A 21,020-nucleotide genomic window follows, 5' to 3' on the forward strand; every position below is an offset into this window, starting at 1 on the left:
ATGCAATTGAGTTAACTACAGTATATAAGGGGAAGAAGGGGGTCACAATTACTTGATCTAAGGCTCCAGAGGGTGACTCATGGGGGGGGGGGGGCTGCTGTTGTGGTGGTCCTCTGCTCTGAGGGGGGTGGTGGTGGGGCGGGTAGGATCCAGGAGAGGGGGCTATGGCGCCAAGGCCTCCCTATCATGCAGCACCATCCCACTGGGGGAGAAGGTAGCGAGCAGGACCTCGAAAGAGAAGAGAGAGAGACTTTAGTGTTTACTGGAGGACCATCTGGGACAGGCTGACAAGATGAACGATGCTTACTGGTCCACCATGCATGGCAGCTGCTCAAGCCTTCAGCTAATTGAAACTTTTGGCACCTCTAGCACCGAGCCAGTGCCGCCGTTCATGGGAGCAAGCGCCATGTACCGCATCGCTTGCAAAATGGCTTGCGTTCAGCCCCCCCTTCTCCCATTGAGGTCTATGAGACATTCGCCACTTACCGTGGCACGTTTGTGACTATATATATGTTAGCAGCCTATAGCCTACAGCTCATCCCTCCATGATGAGGAAATATGACATCACTGACAGGCAATACATTGCTCCCCATCTGTCCTGCTGAAGTAAAACCAACCAGACTTTTCAACAAATAGGCTAATAGATGCTCTATTAGAATAAAATTGAGCCTAAAGGAATGACAACACACCCGCTACAAAACCGTCTCCAGACACAAGAGGCATGATGCAGCAGGCCGTTAACACTGACTGATGTTCCTCTAGCACTTCACCTGCTACAACATCCTGTACTTTGAACTTTGGGGGTGAGATTTTCACTACCGTTTCTAAAATCTGTTTCAAATGACTCCTGAGGGCACAGATCCAGTCAGCAGATGCTACTGTATGTGAGAGGGGAAAAAAACGTTCTCTTCACCACAACAAGTTAAAGGGAGGCCCATGGGAGTCAGTCACACTGCCTGCCAAACCACAGCCAAGCATCTCACTCCCGCAGTACAGTTCCACTGTACAAACGGTTGTCTCAGTTCTCTTCCTAGCATGCCCCGATAAAATAATTAATGGGACACTGGGATCTGGTTATTCAGCTCAAAATCAGTGAATGCGCCACAGCGCTCTCTTCCCTCTCACTCTCTCCCTCTATTTCCTTCCCTACCCCCACAAATTCACACAGCCTGCTGCACAAGCTTTTTTCCAGGGAGAGGAGAATGTAGGTCAGCTCTCTGACGGCTGTGGAGGCACAGCTGAGCACCCGCTCCATTCCTCTCCACCACACACACACACAGAAATCTGATCATCCTCACAAGGTTTTGGATCATGCTTGTCCATTAAAACCACCAATGTAAAATCAATCTTACCAATTCATCACTATAATACTACCAAAATCATTTAGCCTATATGAAGCTTTTCACCTTTTAGCCCATGCACACTAATGCAGGTGCCTTGGGTAAAAAAAAAAAAAAAATCCTCACTAAGCTTGTGAAAAGGAATGCTTTAAACATGACTACACTGAAAAGGCTGTCGAGAATGGTTGTGCTTAAATTTATATTTTAGGCAAATCATAAAAGATCTGGACTGATTTAGCTCCCACTACATTATGAATATGCTTTAATATTAAAAGGGGCAGTCAGAGGTTACTACATCTATTTTGGGACTAATAGATTAATGATATGTACCCATGGATTCTTAAAGAATATAACTTAGAAATGTCTCTTGAGCTTAGTACATCTGTCGTACCCCATCAGAAACCAAAATATATGCTTGTTTAACTCCAATGTTTGTAAACAAAGTAAACATTTAAAAAAAACACCGTATAGCCCCAAAACATGGTCAAAACTATAATTTTGATATCATGGTCAGTCCTTGCATCCATAGCTCTGTATATGAGTGGTGATGCTTCTCCAGCCCCATCCCTCAGCTTGTCACCGAAACAGGGGGTCACTTTGTTATTGTTTCAACTGCTGATTGACACTTTAAGCCTAAATTCAATAACAATTTGTCAGTCATGTCTCCCTCTTCTGAGAAATGCTCAAATCAAGGCCATGGCCATATAAATTCATCTGCTACTGTGCTAGAATGTTGCAGGTAACAAGGTTGTGGATTATTGCGACATATTGTTTATTACCCAAACCCACTGTCCTAATGAGTGTGATACATTTCTTACTCTCTTTCAGCAAGAGGAAATAAATCCAGACGGGGGAAATAAAGACCATTAAGATTTGATAAAGGAGTGCAAACTAGTAGTCAAATATGACCTATTTGTTCCGGAGCTTGATAGCAGTGTGACAAACAAAAGCAAATGAAACTGCTGGTGAAGAGAGTACCAACTTTGACCTGCATAGCTAAGGCCTGATTGCATTGACTTCAGTTTTTTGACCAATCACATCAGATCTTTTCACATTAGATATTTGTCAGAGCTGATCTAGTTGGTCAAAAATACCAATTAGTGAGAAAAGAAAAATCTGATTTAGGCTGCATGTCTAAACACTGCCAACGAGGCCTAGGCAAGTAGCCTATAGCCTATACACACACTTTTTGCTCAGCCTATCCTAACTGCACTGCATTTACAACCAAAGATGTGCATAAAGAACCCCGAATTAAAATATGGATTCTTAAACAAATAAGAATTCAATACATTTCCTTGGGGATAATGAAGAGGATGTGCATTCTATAGAAAATAATGAACGATGAGGAAGGTGTGTTCTACGACACGCTAGTGGAGTAGAACTAACCTTCCACGGAGTTGCCTTATTTTCCAGAGAACGCATAGAGCCACGAGTTGATTATCCCTTTTATACCATGGCTATAATTGAACGCATTTGTCGCTAGAAATGTGTTCAACACCCACTGAAGTAGCTAGCAAGTTCACTAGATAGCGACAGTAGTGGCATTGGTAACCAAACAGACTTGCTAGTTTAGCTAACCAAACCATCAGTCCTAGCTTGCTATTATAAAAATCTGATTCAACAATGCCAATGTTTTCAATTTGACTTTTGCTTTCAAAAGCAGCTCAAACATAAAAATGAACCATAGCCATTGAATTCTACCATGCAAAAACAGCTCCACAGTGGAGGTGTCATAATACCCATAAAACCTAGCGGTCAAACAGGGACATGCTTCCAATAATTTTGCCACCATTCATTTTTCCCATAGGGAACTTTAGAAACACTTACAATAAGGGCTGTGTTTCATGTACGCTAACCCTGGCGAGACGTTTTGCTAACCATGTAAATCTCTCTAGGACAGGGTGACTTTTACTCAAAGAATCAAACATGCTAATTAGAATCAAAGTATACATCATGCAAAACTACAAATCCCAGCAAGATCCGGCACGCCACCCCAACTGACACCTTTGCTAACAGGTAGCGTCAATGTAAAACTGCCACACGAGAGTACACAGAATTGTCAAATTTAAAAGAAACGTAGCCAATTTATTAGATAGTTAATCCAGAGATTCTTACCTTTGCCTCAATTCGGCAGTGTCGTCCTGATCATGGCATTTGTAGTTCTTTGATAGCCACATTAGCATTTCATTGGGGGGGGGGTAAACACAGGTGAATATAGTGAGTGATAAGTCACCTTGTCCTAGAGAGATTTACACAGTTATCAAAACGTCACGCCAGGGTAAGCCTACAAAAAACACAGCCCTTACTTTAAATGTTTCTAAAAAAAACCTGTTGAAAATTAATGGTGGTAAAATTATTAGAACCATTTCCTTGTTTGACACTAGGTTTTATGACTCATTCTGTGGTACTCTATAAAGGGAACTAATGCATCCTCTAAAATGCCAATCAAAAACAAGTAATTCAACAATACCATGGTATAAAATACTATGTGTAACAAAAAACAGTCCACAACGGAGGACAATGTACTATATGTACTTGAATTTGACCGATGAAAATGCCTGACTGGTGGTGTGGCCAAAGCAACGTCCATAATTCTATAATTGAGCCTCACTCTCCAGTCCAATCACGCAGGTGCAAATCAGTCAATGACGTTGACATCGTCACAAATGGATCCCTAATTGATTAGCTACCTTAGCCAATAAAAATACGCCCAATTCACCTTGAATCAATGGCTAGGTAGGGAGAACTAGCTTCCCAGCGTGGTCGCACTTAATCCAAAAGGTACTATAATGTTTGATTAACCAAATAGGGACACTAATGGAAACAATTAATTGGATCGAATATTGCATTTTAAGTACAGATAGTTCGCCAACTGGCAAACAAGAGGCACGTGCTCTACTACTCCATAACGAGACATTGACAAAAATAACATCCATTCCTGGGTCAAGGATTCAATGTTGGCGATAGCCGTCTTCCTTACATGCAACAAACTTCTCAAACAAATCAACTTGTTTGCAATCTCACAAATTAACGTTTTAATATATCGTTATCAAATACATGGTTTCAATTGAATGATTTATTGGAAGGTCAACGTTAGCTGGTTAACTGGCCCACTTCACGTTTGATCCTTCGCTACTAGCTAACGTTAGCTTGTTCGCAGTCCGCGGCTAAATCTGGTTTAGTCCAAACTATTTTGCGGCAGTTCTGCAGGGTGTTGTGCTGACTTACCTGCCTCAATCTCCGTATACGCTGGTGTTTATCTTCTGTATTTATTCAATTTCAATGCAATCTCTCGTTGGTTAAAGTTAGACGCTCAATTTCCATGCATAAATGGGCTAATTCGGATGTAAATATTTAACAGTAAAGCCCGTAAATTGGGCGGCCAGTGCCAGCTAGTTCGGGTGCCTTGGTTTTCTGTTCTGCCGCTCCATGAATCAATCTCTTCCACACGCTATGGATAATGTGGTCTGGCGCTGCAGTCTGACACAAGCCAGGGAGAACATGGTTGTTGGCTAATGTTGACAAACAAGCCTGCGAGTAAAAACAATCACACTATTGAAGCTAGCGATATTAGCAATGTTGGCTAATTCAAAGCCAGTTTCAAAATAATGTCGCTGTTTTCAGCTATACATTACTCCGTATCGCCTTCAAAAATTAAGTTATTACGAAATCCAATTTGCGGTTATGAAATTGTCATTCACGTTTTACTCATATTTGACTCTTTATGTCGCGTAGGTCTCTCCTCTCCGCCATTTTCAACATGTCGCTACACAAACAAACAATGGTAGCTCGTGCACGCACAATGACAGCAAATAGGCTCGTTCCCGAGGAGAGGGCAAGGAAGCAAGCTGCACTTGAAATGTCACCATAGAGATGTAAAATCCTCTTAGAGGTTTTTGTTATGAATGTTTTTGTGTGTTTTTTTAACAAGCTGTTGTACCTCGGAGATAAAGTTCACATAGTGGGATAACTCTAATTTGGCAATGAAGTCAGTTTGCACAGTTCAGTTTATTCCTCCATTTATTTCGTACACATTGTACTTTACATACACATTGTCATGTCAGAAATATGTTCAAGACAATACCTATTGTTTTTAGAGAGAGACTGAACACTTGTTATTGTTTTTCGCTTCGCACGCCACTAGGTGGCAGATTAGACATAGCAAGGATGGGGAGTCTTCGACGTAGTTTTTCTGCGACAGCACATATTGTTACGCATGCATCGGATTCGTGATGGCAGAACAGGATTCTGAGTACGTATTTGTTTTCATGTCGATCTAAGTGCATCCTTTGCTAAATGAATACTATTCATACATTCTCTAATTTAAATGTAACAGTCCAATAGAAGTCCGTCAAGCCGTGTATTTGTATCATTTGTCTGAAAGATAAGCAATGCAGAGCGCTAGATAAATGGGTCAGTTACACATGATAGTCCCATCAGCCGGAACTATGCAAACATAATGACATTTTACGGGTTCGACACAGGTAATACGACACAATCTGCAAACAAATAATTGTGCAATGTGATCAGAATGGCATGTAACTAGTAACTTTAGTTTCGTTTGCTTTTAAATACTGGCTAGCTAGCCTCATTTCACTCAATCAGATCCGAATGTCATGCATTTTGTTGTCACAGCTGGATAGGGGAATAATCTTGTCAATAGACCCATTTCTATGTTTGCAAACATTGTCGCACGAGGGCGATGCGCCCAAATTGGTGGCAGAACAAGGGGGAGTTTCTTATGAGTGCATTTAACACTACTTTTGGATTTTAATGTTCGCATGAATGTCACGCTTAATGTGTTTGTCATCGCAAATCAACTGCGTTATACTTAAAACACCAACCAGTAAAATGGCTCTTTGGCTAGCTTTAGCTACAGCCTATATCAGTGAGCGTTAGTATTCTAGCCAACTGCTGAAAATACCACAACCAAATGCAATCTTTGCGACTGTTCAATCAATAATCAAAACATAATTATTAGCGTATGAGAACGTATGAGTAATAACGTAAACATAGGCTGTTGAATTGGCGCAATGGCGACGTCTTTCTTACGGCCACCAAGAGTCGCTCGCATCTGTGCTTGACGTCAGTGTTATGTACTGGGAAGTTGTCTATAGTTCAATGTGCTTTGTCATTTTTGTCTCACCATTGTATAATCTGTATATAAGTGTTGAGATGTCTTTTTATGTTGTCTTCTGCATTTATTTTGTTCGTATTATCTTATAATTTCTTATTGTTGCATTGTCGAGAAGGAACCAGAAAGTGTGCATTTCGTTGGACGGTGTATACCATGTGTATCCTGTACATACGACTAATCAAACCTGAAACGTGTTTAGAGCGAAGAGGGTGATAAAGTTGGTTCCTGAGAACCTTCTGAAGAAGAGGAAGGCCTATCAAGCCATCAAAGCCACAAAACCGTGCACTTCTGGAGAAGGGAAAGGTAGTTCGCTGTGGTCAGTTTTACCATAGTGGTCTTCCAGTCATTTACCATAAACGTTTTGATGAATTTGTTGGACATCAACAAGTGTAGATTGTGTTCATCCAGGTATCCAAAGGCAAACCCTTGAAGTTCAAGCGCTTGGAGGACTTCCTGAAGGATAGCCATAGAAAGCATCACGATGAAACCCGTATCAGGAGATCAGCTCACAAACCAGCTCCAGCCATGCCCTCTGCAAATAACAGACTGGCCTTCGCTGTCCGCATCAGAGAGTGAGTGACTGAAATCTGTAGCTACATGATCTGATTGCAATGGTGGCGCAAATAAAGCTGTTGGCAGCCCTTTTTGAGCTAATCTTTTATTCAGATCCCCATTAGCTGTTGAAGCAGTAGCTATTCTTCTTGGGGTCCACACAATACAGAACATGAGAAAACTATTGTACAAGAACAAAAAAAATAAATAATAATAATCAGACTAAGAACAAATTAAAATAAACACTATTCTCAAACCATTTTAAGTGCTTTGATATGTAGACACATGAGCTATAACTGGCCTAATAACTCACTATCTAGCAAAGAATATGAACAAAAGTGCACACGTGGCTACATGCAGCTCTTTCTTTGATTGCAAAACAAGCACATAATAATCGACGCCGCTTATGTTGTAAAACAGTTCAAAGTGAATGGCATAAATCTATGTGTGACTCACCAGCTGGTTTCGGTCTTGTAGCAACATTTTGAATTTCTTTTTGATTTCTTTTTTTTTACATTGGATACAAGTAGAGACTCGTAGCTACAAAATGGTATATCATACACTGCATTTGAGGAAACAATGGGAAAGTAATTATGCTTTAAGTCTTTCACTGTTTTGGTACTACTATTGGAGTGCCCTTTGTCTACACCCATTCAACATTGTTCTTACCCTCTTATGCCTTAGCCACACCCATCTCTTTAAGAGTTGATCTGAGCATTCTGTACTAACTTGCCAGCTACTTCCAGACATTTTAAGAGAGAGAGAGAACAGCTCACTGAACATTACTCACCCTAGCAGAGCTGGTTAGGCTGTTATGTAATCCAGAGCGTTGGTGACAGATTGTCCATTTGTAAATGCAGAGCGTTTCGCCTTCAGAGCCACACTGGACACTCTGGCCAATAAGTAAGGTTGATCCAAAAGCTCTGACCTCACAACGACAGTCAAGCACCCAAGCTAACTGGCTAACATTGGCTAGCTACTTCCAGACACATAATGAGAGAACACCCCACTCTGACCATTTTATTCACCCTAGCAGAGCTGGCTATCCAGAGCGTTGGTGACTAACTGTGCTGCTGGCAACAATTGAATTACGCTTTGTTGCCAATGTTTACTGACACGGACATATTCAACAGGTATTGAGTGTTCAAAAATGAATCAGTTATTCTGCACTCTGGCACACTAAGACGAGTATTTTGTTAAATGTAGCTAGATAACATTTTTTACGTTCTAACGGCTCTCCTGTGAAGTTGTGACTTGCGACATACGCCTAGTTTCCTGAATCGGGTCACATAGACCAATGGTGACTATAGGCATACTGCAGCTTTGATTGGTTATGGCGCACTGCTCTGTGTTGCAATAGAATCCTACTCTGATGCGCTCTGCCACAAAAATCTCTTGCATAGCTCGTTTTTGTTTTGGTATGTTGCATTGAAAGTGGATATTGCGTTAATTTGATCACACTTCCCACGGTAAAGGGAAAAGTTAATGGTGTTAACTAACATGAGAAAACTAAAGGAAGTTGAGTGGAGTTCAATCTCGTGCTTCTCTGAACGGGCTAATTTTTCTTCTGCCCAGCAGTTCCCGGGGAGCTTGGAGGAAACATTGCCCCAATGGCTATCCAGCTTGATGGCTTCTCCATTCACTAAGTGGACTGTCAAGGAAATGGGGAGGAGTTTGTCTCATCAACAACAAATGGTTTTCTGACTCGAGCACGGTGGAAATCTCAAACCATTGTTCACCTGATGATCAAATGTCGACCCTTGTACCTCCCGAGGGAGTTTTCAGCTGTTATCATGACTGTTGTATACATTCAACCTCAGAACAAAAAAAATAACAAATTATAAACAAGCAGGAAAACATGCACCCGGAGCCTGCTTCTCTTGTTGCCGGTGATATTAATTCTGTGTCGTTAAGACACGTGATGCCCAACTTCCAACACTTCTCCTTCACCACTAGGGGCGATAGTCCTAGACCACTGTTACTCTACCCACAAGCAGGCATACAACACCCTCCCTCATCCCCATTCTGCAAATCAGATCAAGTTTAGCAGAAGCTCAAACAGGAAGTATCTGTGACTTGTTCCGTTGAGAAATGATCATCGTAATCAGAGATTATGCAACAGGACTGCTTTGCTAGCGCTGATTGGAATATGTTACGAGACTCAACGAGCTCACCACCTCAGTCACCGGCTTCATTACGAAATGCATCGGCGATGTCCCCACAGTGATGGTTCATTGCTTCCCCAATCAAAAACCCTGGGTTAACACTGAGGTTGGCGCTAAGCTAAAGGACAGGGCTACCGCGCACAGGGCAGCCAGCCTTGAGGCTATGGCTGAGGACGGGATCAAGTACATGAAGTCCCACTAAGACCTCCGCAGAGTCATCAAATGAGCAAAAGGACAAAGTAGGAATAAGGTGGAATCATATTCCAGACTCCGACTCCAGCATGTGGCAGGGGCTACAGTCGATTACAGATTACAAAGGAAGATCCTGCCGTCGTTTTCCCAATGATGCCGCTCTACCAGAAGAACTCAACAACAATAACAGCATACTGTGCTGTGCGTGAGGGCCTCCACCGACTCAGAGGACTGGGCGATTTTGCTCTCCTAGGCTGAAGTGAGTAAGGTCTTAATCAGGTCACTCGCGGGGCCGGACATCATTCCAAGATGCGTTCTCAGAGCATGCGCAGAACAGCTGGCAGGCATCTTAACATTTGACCTCCTTGTCCCAGTCTGTAATCCCCATGTCTTAAATTGACCACCATCCATCATTCCTGTTCCTATTAACTCTAAGGCGTCATGCTACAATGACTACCACCCTGTAGCACTCACATCTGCAATCATGAAGTGCTTTGAAAGGCTGGTTATGGCACACCCACAACACCAAGTTTGCTGACGACACAACGCTGGTAGGCGTTGTGACGCGACAATGATATATCCTACAGGGAAGAGGTCAGTGACCTGGCAGTGTGGTGCCTGGACAACAACCTCTCCCTCAACGTCAGTAAGACCAAGGTGCAGATCGTGGACTGCAGTGGAGCGGGTCAATAGCTTCAAGTTCCTCTGTGTCCAAATCACTAAGGTCTTAAAATGGTCCACGCACAGTCGAAGGCGCAACAGCGGTGTGAAAGGACAATCGTTAGACTCCAGTCACCAAAGCCATAGACTGTTCTCTCTGCTTCCACGCGGTACCAGTGCATCAAGTTTGATGCCAACCGGCTCCTGAACAGCTTCTATCCCAAGGCCATAAGACTGCTAAATATTTAACAAAATGGCTACACGGACTGAGTTGACCCTTGTACACTATGTGACCAAAAGTATGTGGACACCTGCTCTAACATCTCATTCCAAAATCATGGGCATTAATATGTTGCTTTGTTGCTATAACAGCCTCCACTCTTCTGGAAATGCTTTCCACTAGATGTTGGAACATTGCTGTGGGGACTTGCCTCCATTCAGCCACGAGCATTAGTGAGGTCGTGCACTGATGTTGGGCGACTAGGCCTGGCTCGCAGTCGGTGTTCCAATTCATCCCAAAGGTGTTCTATGGGGTTGAGGTCAGGGCTCTGTGCAGGCCAGTCAAGTTCTTCCACACCAATCTCTAGAAATCATTTCGGTGTGGCCTTCACTTTGTACTTGGGCATTGTCATGCTGAAACAAGAAAGAGCCTTCCCCAAACTGTTGCCACAAAGTTGGAAGTACAGATTTGTCAAGAATGTCATTGTATGCTGTAGTGTTAAGATTTCCCTTCACTGGAACTAAGGGCCTAGCCCGACCATGAAAAACAGCCCCAGACCATTATTCTTCATCACTCCAGATAACGCATTTCCACTGCTCCAGGGTCCAGTGGCGGCAAGCTTTACACCACTCCAGCCGAAGCTTGGCATTGTGCATGGTGAACTTAGGCTTGTGTGCGGCTGCTCGGCCATAGAAACCCATTTCATGAAGCCCCCAACGAACAGTTATTGTGCTGACGTTACTTCCAGGGGCTGTTTGGAACTTGGTAGTGAGTGTTGCAACCAAGGACCGACCATTTTTGACGCGCTACGAGCTTCAGCACTCGGCGGTCCCTTTCTGTGAGCTTGTTTCCTACCACTTTGCGGCTGAGCTGTTGTTGCTCCTAGACGTTTCCACTTCACAATAACACTGATTACATTTGAACCAGGACAAACTTGTTGGAAAGGTGGCACTCTATGACGTTGCCACGTTGAAAGTCTGCCAGTGTTTGTCTATGGAGATTGCATGGCTGTATGCTTGATTTTACGCACCTGTTGGCAATGGGTGTGGCTGAAATAGCAGAATCCACTAATTTGAAGGCGTTTCCACATACTTTTGTATATAGTGCATTTTATTTTTGCACTGTCTCTGCACACTCATGCACAGTCATTTACTGACACACATAACATGCATACACATTGATACTGACCCTATACTCGTGCGCACACATTCACATACAAATATGTACACTGTTGCTACTCTATCATATATCCAGAGGCCTAGTCACCTTACCCCTATACCTATCTACCCCTATCACTCCAATATCCCTGCACATGATAAATATGGTATTAGAACTGACCCTGTATATGGCTTACTTTCTCATGTCCTGTTTGTATTTCTTGTGTTTTGTTCTACCTTATTTTCACATAGAACAAAAATATAAACCATGTAAAGTATTGGTCCCATGTTTCATTATCTGAAATAAAACATCCCAGAAATGTTCCATTTGCGAAAAAAGCTTATTTCCCTCAAATGTGCACATTTGTTCTCATACCTGTTAAGGAGCATTTTACCTGACCACAGGTGTGGCATATCAAGAAGCTGATTTAAACGGCATGATCATTACACAGGTGCACCTTGTGCTGGGGACAAAAGGCCACTGTAAAATGTGCAGTTTTGTTACACAACAAAATGCCACAGATGTCTCAAGTTATGAGGGAGCGTGCAATTGGCATACTCACTGCAGGAATCTCCACCAGAGCTGTTGCCAAAATGTCATGTTCCCTTCTCTACCATAAGCTGCCTACGTCATTTTAGAGAATTTGGCAGCGCGTCCAACCGTCATCACAACTGCAGACCACGTGTAACCACGCCAGCCCAGGATCTCTACATCTGGATTCATAACTGCAGGATTGTCTGAGCCCAGCCACCTGGACAGCTGATGAAACTGTGGCTTTGCACGAGTGACGAATTTCTGCAGAAATTGTCTCAGGGAAGTTGATCTGCGTGCTGGTCGTCCTCATCGGGGTTTTGACCTGGCTGCAGTTTGGCGTCGTAACCGAGTTCAGTGGGCAAATGCTCACCTTCGATGGCCACTGGCAGACTGAAGAAATGTGCTCTTCGTGGATGAATCCCGGTTTCAACTGTACTGGGCACATGGCAGATAACGCGTATGGTATTGTGGGCAAGCAGTTTGCTGATGTCAATGTATTGAACAGAGTGCCCCATAATGTGGTTATGGCATAAGCTACGGAGAACTAACAAAATTGCATTTTATCAATGGCAATTTGAATGCACAGCGATACCGTGACAAAATCCGGTGGCCCTTTGTCCTGCAGTTCATCCACCGCCATCACCTCATGTTTCAGCATAATGCATGGCCCCATTTCGCAAGGATCTTTACACAATTCCTGGAAGCTGAATGTCCCAATTCTTCCATGACCTGCATACTCACCAGACATGTCACCCATTGAGCATGTCCGAGATGCTCCGGATCAACGTGTACAAAAGCGTGTTCCAGTTCCCGGCAATATTCAGAGACTTCGCACAGCCATCAAAGAGAAGTGGGTCAACATTCCACAGGCCACAATCAAGTCTGATCAACTCTGAGAAGGTGTCTCTCTGCATAAGGAAAATGGTCACACCACGCCCCTTTTTAATTTATTTCTATGGATCTGTGACTAACTATCTAATCCCAGTAATATGACATCCATAGATTGGGGACCTAATTGACTGATTTCCGTATGAACTGTAACTCAGTCAAATCTTTTAAAATGTTGCATGTTATATTTTTGTTCAGTAATACTGCATTGTTGGGTTTAGAGCTTGCAATGAAGACATTTCACTTAACTTGTAGAACCAGCTTGTCTGACAATGTATTGTACTAACGATGGTGAATTATTCACACTAAACAGGTTTCCCAACTTGAAGTCTGTTTGTGAGCTGATCTTGAAAAGAGGACAGGCAAGTGAAAGGTCGCTCTCACAGACAACACACTCATTGAGCAGCATATGGTAAGGATCCATTTATAGTATGTATTTTTCATCAGTATGATGTAACAAGTCTTGATACATTTTGTATGTACATGTCAAATTTAGCAATCAAAATGTTGCATCAGAAAATATGAAATGGTGGTTTTCCGACAGCGATTTTCATTGAGATACATGTACAATGTTTCCATCTCCTCTCAGGCAAATACGGCATAATCTGTCTAGAGGACCTGATCCATGAGATCTACTCTGTGGGGATGAACTTCCGTGTGGTCAGCAACTTCATATGGCCGTTCAAGCTGTCTGTGGCTCGCCACGCTGCCAGGGACAAGGCAGGTCTTTTGAAGAACATTGGCAACCCAGGGCCCAGTGGGATGGACGTTAACTCAATCATCAGGCAGCTAAACTGAGGCTGCACGACAGACACTTTCACGTCATACTTTTTCCTAGAGCCAGTGATTAACTTTTATTTTTCATAGCCTACTCATTGGTGGTTCTGTAAGTAATTTCCTTCATGTCTGCAAGATTATGAATTGCCCAGTTTGGCATGAGAATGTATATATTTTTTTGGATCCCTTCCAGATTCATAAGGATTCAATTCATCTTTGTCTTACCACCACTGGGACCCAGCTGGCAGAGTTCATACTGGACCTGATCAGAATTTTACACATGGAAAGACTGCCCCTCTCTGGACTATGTTGTGATTAGACAGCAGTTTGTCTCTCCGTTTTGTTGAACAGTCTATAATCTCATGTTACCACCTCTGCAGAGGCTCCGTATGAAGGAGATTCTAATAGCTTTATCACTACTCGCTTTTACCCTTCAGGTTGTTGAGGGGATGTAATTATGCTTACTATTCTATGTGAGATTAATGTTTTTCAATAAACTGAAACGATTTTGTACTTGGGTGCAGACAATGTTGCCTTTTTTTAATGCCTCAATTCCTGCAATTTCTTCCTCAAAAGGTTCACCTGTCACTGGCTGCTCAGTGTGTCAATCAATTTAGGGAGACGTGACTCGTCCAGCCCAGTGGAGGAGGGGGTCTGGGGAAACTGCATCCCAGGGTGCTGCAATGCAGGGACACGTGCTACTTGTGCCAGCAACATTTTATTTGTCTATGTATGCAATTTTTAATTTCGGTACCTGAATGGTTGGAAATGTAAGAGAATGACATGTTATGCATGTTAAAATCTACAGTAGAGCATGACAGTAAGTATATATTGAGGGACTTAAGGGGGTACAAATCTGTCTCGCTGCTCTGCGTCATATCAGGGTGGTCTGGTCCAACATTTTAATGAAAAAAAAATCACATTGCCTTGCCTTTTGAGAAATGACGATTTTAATGACACCACACTGAAGATGTAGATGATAAAGCCCTAACCAACCACAATGTGTCTGTATTGATGTACGGTCTTGATGCTGGAGTAAGAAAAAAAGATACCTGGATTCGGCAGTATTGGATGTTTTGAAATGTTAAGATAAATAGGCTATGTAGATCAAACATGCCTTTCTGACATGTATACTTAAACATATAAATGCAGTATGCAACAATTTCAAAGAGTTAGTTAAAATAAGAAAATAAGTCATTAGAACTAAATTCGGCATCTGCTTCGCATGGGGTTGATCAGGTTGTTGATTGTGGACTGTAGAATGTTCTCAATCCTCGTCAATGGTTATGCGAAGTAGCTGGATATTGGCGGGAACTGGAACACGCTGTCGTACGTTGATCCAGAGCATCCTAAACATGTTCAATAGGTGACATCTGGTGGCCATGGCCATTGAACATTTTCAGCTTCCAGGAATTGTGTCATGCTGAAACAAGGATGGTGGTGGATGAATGGCACGACAATGAACCTCAGGATCTCGTCACGGTATCTCTGTGCGTTCAAATTGCCCTCGATAAAATGCAATTGTGTTGGGTTTCCGTAACCCCACCACCAAATGAGCAAACCGCCCGCCCACACGATGCCATATGTGGTCTGCTGGAGAGGCCGGTTCGACGTACCACCAAATTCTCTAAAACAACGTTGGAGGTGACATATGGTTGAGAAATTAACATTCAATTCTCTGGCAACATTTCTGGTGGACATTTCTCCAATCAGAATGCCAATTGCACACTCCCTCAAAACTTCAGACATCTGTGGCATTGTGTTGTGTGAAAAAACTTCCCATTTTAGAGTGGCCTTTCACTGTCCCCAGCACAAGGGGTGCCTGTGTAATGATCATGTTGTTTAATCCACTTCTGGATTAAACACCTGCCAGGTGGATGGATTATTTTGGTAAAGGAGAAATGCTCACAAATAGGGATGTGAACACATTTGTGCACAACATTTTAGAGAAATAAGCTTATTGTGCATTTGTTACATTTCTGGGATCTTTTATTTCAGCTTACAAAACATGGGACCAACACTTTACATGTTGCGGTCATATTTTTTTTCAGTGTAGAGTAAGGAGTCACATCGCCTCTATTCATGACCAGCTACACGCATAAGCAGTTGCTTAGGGCCCCCGGCCGCTAGTGGAGTACACTAAGTAACATTTTGAAATTTGGTTGTGCATCAGCAGTGTCTCTCTTGTTTTGTCAGTCACTCAATTAGTTGATCAGCTAACTATTTAGATTGATAAGTTAGTCTTAGCAATTACTTAAACTTATAGTAATCATGGCTGTATACCAACTGGCCATGTCCTGACCTCCAGGGGGCCCCCATTGATTTTGTTAGTCACTTTTACTCAGTTATCATTAACATGACATAAGTCATGGCAAAATGTGTAAATTTGCAGGAAAATAACTTTAAAACTACCAACATCTCCACCCCATGGCAAAATGGGTATAATTGCAGGAAAATAGCTTTAAAACTGCAAAAATTTATCTCTGCCCCTTTTATAACAAATGTCATGCAATTATACTCATTTTGCATTTATCTCCACCCTATGGAAAAATTTGTAGAATTGTAGGAAATTAACTTAACATTTTGTCCATTGTCAATGTTGCCTGCCGGAATCCCCCCCATCTAATTTCCTTAATTTTGTGGCATAGGTCAAATACTTTCTATAGAACAACCGAAATTATTTTTTTAATGTATGTGTGTTATATTAAAACAGAGGAGGGAGTAAAATGTAGGCAAGCAATAAACATTTCAGAACAACTAGTCGAATAAGACATGGGAGAGATGACGAATTTTGGCAAAAATATTTATTTATAGACTAATACACTTTAAACAAATAGCCAAACCGAAAAATGCAGACATTACTAGTGCCTCCCCGCAATCAAACCGACATTAAAAATATAATGAAATGCAGCCCAACGTGAACAGAAATCTCAACTAGCAACAAGTCGCAGCAACGAAAAATAGAGTGCGTGGGGGGGATTCTGGAAGGGGGAGCTTTTCGGCACAACACCGGCACCTCCTGATTTACAAATTAAGCACTGTATATACACACGTCCTGTATAATCCATGCATTTTAAGGTCACGATTAAATTGGTGGTAAACATTCTGTTCGTGATAAACATGAGGACCCCCAAGTAAGCGTTTTCTGCTATTACTCGAGATGATGGACATTATTTGCACGGAAGACTATTAGAAGCAATTTAGTAGCATATGTTAGTCATGTGTGAAGCAAGGCAGCAGTGTCGAAGCTATCAAGGAGAATGGGCGGTTCGTATCGCTTGTTCCTCCTCCATAACGAACCGAATTAATGGCGACTCACGCATCTGATCACGGTGAGATGTGCATGTAATACTTACAACTAAATCAACAAAGTCGCCCGATATGTGTACTTGACATTTAAACAAGCTATCGTGATGACAGTCTTGAATGCTTACATCAGCACATTGGTTCAAACCTCATGCCGGTAGCGGTGCCGGTAAACCGAAGCACGAGTTGAAAGTTCACTTCAGTGGAAGGAGGTCCACGCGGACGTAAACTCATTTATTTATAGTTTAACATTTGAGTTATATAGTCAACTGGGGACTTGGCTTGGGAAATACGTTATGTTGATGTCCATGGCAGTTAGTTTCTTGTTTGAAATAGAGCTAGCTTGTTACTGTAGCAAGCTAATGTTACACGTAGCAATCGCTGATGACCGTGTAACGTTATAATTTATCTAAACATTGTTAAACCCAGCGTGTCGGTTGCTAGCGTTTAACTTGAAAAAAAAGTATTTTGATTTGTTATTTTCAACTGTTGCTGTTGTGTCAAGCTCTTGTGGCCAGGTTGTAACATATTTCAAGACAAAGTTCCATGTTTCGAGATTGACCTGTCAAACATCGTGGTATCAACCCAATTCCATTCTGCAGAGTAGGGTTGTCAGGTAGTTCACTCAGAACCCTACCACAAGCCCAGAAAACTAGCCCAATTGTTTTGTTTCGCAGCAACAAAGTTGTTGCCACACTTAGCCAAACCACTTTTAACCCCATAACGCTAAATCAAATGAAGGAATATCAATTTAACTTGTAATGTGAAGAGCAAAATTCGGTTTTCCATCAGAACAATTATTGCTAGTTAACGTGACTAACCTAATAAAATAATTAAAATGTCATAAGAAATTATAAACTAACAAGAGCATAAATGCAACATGTAGAGTGTAGGCCCCATGTTTCATTAGCTGAAATAAAAATATCCCAGAAATGTTCCATACTCACAAAAAGCTTACTTCTCAAATGTTGTGGCCAAATTTGTTTACATCCCTGTTAGTGAGCATAATCCATCCGGGTGTGGCATATCAAGAATGCTCATTACACGGCGGCAGGGTTGGACTAGTAACCCGAAGGTTGCAAGTAACCGGAAGATTGCAAATCCCTGAGCTGACAAGGTACAAATCTGTCGTTCTGCCCCAGAACAGGCATGTATTAAATATGGCTGCCAACTCCAGGTATTTGCAATGACTCCAGTGATATCATAATTTCAACATATTTATTGAATCAAATGGTAGGCTACTTGATGCAAATGGAGGCTATCATTCTCCACTTTTGATGTCAGTTTCTTTGTGGACTTTTACCAATATCACGGCACCAAAATGTCATGATACTTATACCAACATTTTAGAATACTTTTTCAGCCCTACTGATCCAAAGAACCTGCTACAAAATTCAGTTGAATTTATCCAACAGCCACTATAGTCTCAATAATATCCAGTTCACTTTCATGCGCATTGCACAGCTATAATCAGCCAGCCTCATCCCCAACCAGCCCTACTGCTACTCTCTGTCCACTCTTCACCTGTCTATTCCACCTTCAATTCTAAAACAATATATCATTTAGCCGTGATGGCTAGCAGGTATGCACACCCAGACCCTGATGAGTCTTCTGTTAGATTTGTACGTTTTGTTACATTGGAGCTGAGTGCAAAGCGAGCAATGTTGACACATCGTATCGTTTCATCACCTGTTATAACCAAGAGCACAGATCAGTCAGAGTAGACTTTGCAAGTTCACTGTCATGCTGCCTCTGAGTGTCAGAGGCTACACGCATGCAGCTTTACAGCAAATAAAACGACTTGTCTCTAGCTTAAACGGTTAAAACAATATGACCCACGTTACCAGATATACCTTTTCTCTTTCTATCGGGATTCGTGCGCATTTAATATGATTTCACATACCATGTCGCGGGCCGTTTTAAACTAATCCCGGATCACTAGTTATTGGTTTGATAACAAACAACGTTGTTCAATCATGTTACTAACTAACACCCTTTAACTTGACATTAGGTTTAGGCAAATTTGTTTGGCCCAGGAAGAAAGGAAAATGGTTTGCTACTCATGAGATGTGCTTCAAAGGGTAGGATTATAGGCCTAATGTAAGCCTAAACTATATCAACATTCAATTCAATTCTGGTGCTCCTTAAATTCAGTTTGTTGCCGAACATTTTAAAAGTTGGGAGCTGTGTGTGTGTTTTACGAGAGCGAGGGAGACGGTGTGGGAGGAAGAGTGTGTGTGTTTTACGAGAGTGAGGAAGAGTGTGTGTGTGTTAACTGAAGAGTAAAGGTTTCATGCAGTGTTTTCTCCTTACTGACACAATAACATGCAGATCATTATGCATGTATATCACAGGAGGTTGGTGGCACCTGAATTGGGGAGGACGGGCTTCTGTTAATGGCCGGTGCGGAATGAGTGGAATGGTATCAAACACATGGTTTCTATGTGTTTGATGCCATTCCATTTGTGCCGTTCCAGCCATTAGTATAAGCCGTCTCTCTTCAGCAGCCTCCACTGATGTATATTCCTTCCTCCCGTTCCTCCAGCCAAATCACAGGTAGGCCTTTGCAAATATGAGTAAATCAGCCATTTCTACGTAGCATTCTATTATACAGTGTGAAGTTGTGTTGTATTGAGTAGAAGTGTGAATTTCAGTGACAGGTTTTTGGATAATGTTTATAAAACAGGAACAAGCATCCGGAGGACGGGGCTAACCGGATGCTAGGCTACTTTTCTTTTTTCACCGTGGTATCGTGATACTTGGCCTGGTATCATATTGTTTGTAAAATGTTAGTATCGTGACAAGCCTACTGCCTGATAGTCAGCCGCAGGTCACAGCAAAAAAATATATACAGTGGGGCAAAAAAGTATTTAGTCAGCCACCAATTGTGCAAGTTCTCCCACTTAAAAATATGAGAGAGGCCTGTAATTTTCATCATAGGTACACTTCAACTATTACAGACAAAATGAGGGAAAAAAATCCAGAAAATCACATTGTAGGATTTTTTATAAATTTATTTGCAAATGATGGTGGAAAATAAGTATTTGGTCAATAACAAAAGTTTATCTCAATACTTTGTTATATACCCTTTGTTGGCAATGACCTCTGTAGCACTCCACCAATCAGGCGGTAGAGTGGCCAGATGGAAGCCAATCCTCAGTAAAAGGCACATGACAGCCTGCTTTCAAGATTCTCTGGTCTGATGAAACCAAGATTGAACTTTGTGTCCTTAATGTCAAGTGTCACGTCTGGAGGAAAGCTGGTACCATGCCTATGGTGAAGGATGGTGGCAGCATCATGCTGTGGAGGATGTTATTCAGCGGCAGGGACTGGGAGACTAGTCAGGATCGAGGGAAAGACAAACTAAGCAAAGTACTGAAAGATCCTTGATGAAAATCTGCAACAGAGCGCTCAGGACCTCAGACTGGGGCAAAGGTTCCCCTTCCAACAGGACAACAACCCTAAGCACACAGCCAAGACAACGCAGGAGTGGCTTCGGGACAAGTCTCTTAATGTCCTTGAGTGGCCCAGCCAGAGCCCGGACTTTAACCTAATCAAACATCTCTTGAGACACCTGAAAATAGCTGTGCAGTGACACTCCCCATCCAACCAGACTTGAGAGGATCTGCAGAGAAGAATGGGAGAAACTCCCCAAATACAGGTTTGCCAAGTAGAGAGGTTAACCGATTTCAAGTTTTCATAACAATCGGTAATCAGAATTTTTGGACGCAGATTATTGCCGATTTACATTTCACTCTACGAGGAGACTGCGTGGCAGGCTGACTACATGTTACGCGAGTGCAGCAAGGAGATAAGATACGTTTAATGCTAGCTAGCAACTTATCTTATAAAAAACAGTCAATCTTAACATAATCACTAGTCTCCTCGTGGAGTGCAATGTAAGGCAGGTGGTTAGAGCATTGGAATAGTAACCGGAAGGTTGCAAAAACGAATCCCCGAGCTGACAAGGTAAAAATATGTTGTTCTGCCCCTGAATAAGGCAGTTAACCCACTGTTCCTAGGCCGTCATTGAAAATAAGAATGTGTTCTTAACTGACTTGCCTAGATGAATAAAGGTGTAAAAAAATAAA

General features: G+C 42.2%; 2 protein-coding genes and 1 long non-coding RNA gene across 4 annotated transcripts in view; 2 read left to right on the plus strand and 1 right to left on the minus strand.

Moving 5' to 3' along the window:
• Positions 1 to 5,099, minus strand: part of LOC139407167 (nuclear receptor coactivator 1-like) — an 86,197-nt gene extending 81,098 nt beyond the window's left edge. For both annotated transcript variants that reach the window (XM_071150685.1, XM_071150682.1), the window contains exon 1: positions 4,569 to 5,099. The gene's annotated coding sequence lies outside the window, so the exon portion shown is untranslated. The remainder of the gene's footprint in view (positions 1 to 4,568) is intronic.
• Positions 5,100 to 5,526: 427 nt separating this feature from the next.
• On the plus strand, positions 5,527 to 7,050 carry LOC139407168 (uncharacterized). Its single transcript, XR_011634075.1, has 3 exons — positions 5,527 to 5,592; positions 6,677 to 6,780; positions 6,886 to 7,050. It is a non-coding gene; the product is annotated as an uncharacterized lncRNA (long non-coding RNA).
• A 9,813-nt stretch (positions 7,051 to 16,863) lies between these two features.
• The window catches only part of LOC139407800 (sodium-dependent multivitamin transporter-like), a 33,250-nt gene continuing 29,093 nt past the window's right edge, over positions 16,864 to 21,020 (plus strand). The window contains exon 1 of the mRNA XM_071151663.1: positions 16,864 to 16,955. The gene's annotated coding sequence lies outside the window, so the exon portion shown is untranslated. The remainder of the gene's footprint in view (positions 16,956 to 21,020) is intronic.

Source organism: Oncorhynchus clarkii, chromosome 4 (assembly GCF_045791955.1).
Source record: "Oncorhynchus clarkii lewisi isolate Uvic-CL-2024 chromosome 4, UVic_Ocla_1.0, whole genome shotgun sequence".
Lineage (NCBI taxonomy): Eukaryota > Metazoa > Chordata > Actinopteri > Salmoniformes > Salmonidae > Oncorhynchus > Oncorhynchus clarkii.